The sequence below is a fragment of the Gigantopelta aegis genome, chromosome 12 (assembly GCF_016097555.1).
Source record: "Gigantopelta aegis isolate Gae_Host chromosome 12, Gae_host_genome, whole genome shotgun sequence".
Classification (NCBI taxonomy): Eukaryota; Metazoa; Mollusca; class Gastropoda; order Neomphalida; family Peltospiridae; genus Gigantopelta; species Gigantopelta aegis.
This window is the reverse complement of record NC_054710.1, coordinates 11743489-11744663: the sequence shown is the minus strand read 5'-3', so window position 1 is coordinate 11744663 and position 1175 is coordinate 11743489.

Genomic DNA, 1175 nt, shown 5'->3' with positions numbered 1-1175 from the left:
TCACGTCTCACCCTGACATTGCCATTGCCTTGGCAGACAACGTTTCTCATAACTCATCTTCTGCTTTCAGTACAGATGCTTTTATATCTGTCAGAACTAAAGATGAAAAACAGTCCATTAATTTTTCATCTGAAAATGCTGAAGTATACATCAGGCCCTTCGCAATGGAGGAATTGCAGAACGCTCTTCGTAGAGTCCATGATACTTCAGTCGGACCAGAAGAAATTCATTATCAGTTATTAAAACATTTACCTGAATCATCTCTGGTGGTTCTGTTAAATATTTTTAACAATATTTGGATTTCTGGTGACTTTCCTTCTGATAGGAGGAAAGCAATTATTATTCCTATTCCTAAGTCTGGTAAGGATTCAACAAATCCTACTAGTTATCGCCCTATCACTTTGACAAGTTGCATTTGTAAAACCATGGAACAAATGATCAATCGTAGACTTGTCTGGTATCTTGAATCCCATATATTGCTCACTAACGTGCAATGAGGGTTCTGGGGCCTAATTCACAAAGCTCTCTTAGGCTCTGCTAGACAACAAAGCATCCTCTTTACAAGTCTTTTAGCATTGCACTGCGAGATCGCAAAGTTGTGAGAGTTTAGTGCATTAGGTCCCAGACCTAGATGTAGCACGGTTAGATTTGAAGTGTTTTGTAAGGAAACTTTCGTCAATAATCAGCACTTGGTTTCAGTGGGTTTTTCATTTAGAGAAAGCTTAAGATACCTCGTAGAAGTATGGGATTTTAAACAACCTCCATGGCATGGGCCTCAGAGGTCGACTTTCTCTTTTTATATCTCAATTTTTAAAAGATAGATATTTTAAAGTCCTGTCTCACATTCATCCACAGGAGATGGGTGTACCTCAAGGTAGTATCCTGTCGGTGAAAATTAACAGCATAGCCCAATGTTTACCACCTGATGTTTACCATATAATGTTGATGATTTTCAGATTTGCTCTAGATCGTCCAATATGAGTATCATTAAGGTAGGTTGCAGCTTTGTTTGAATAACCTTCATCAATGGGCAGCTGATAATGGGTTTAGATTCTCAAAGGCAAAAACGGATTGTATGCATATCTGCCAGAAAAGAGGTCTTCACTTAGATCCACAGTTGTTTGTGAACAAAATCCGATTCCAGTTGTGGACGAGACTAAATTTCTGGAAGTTAT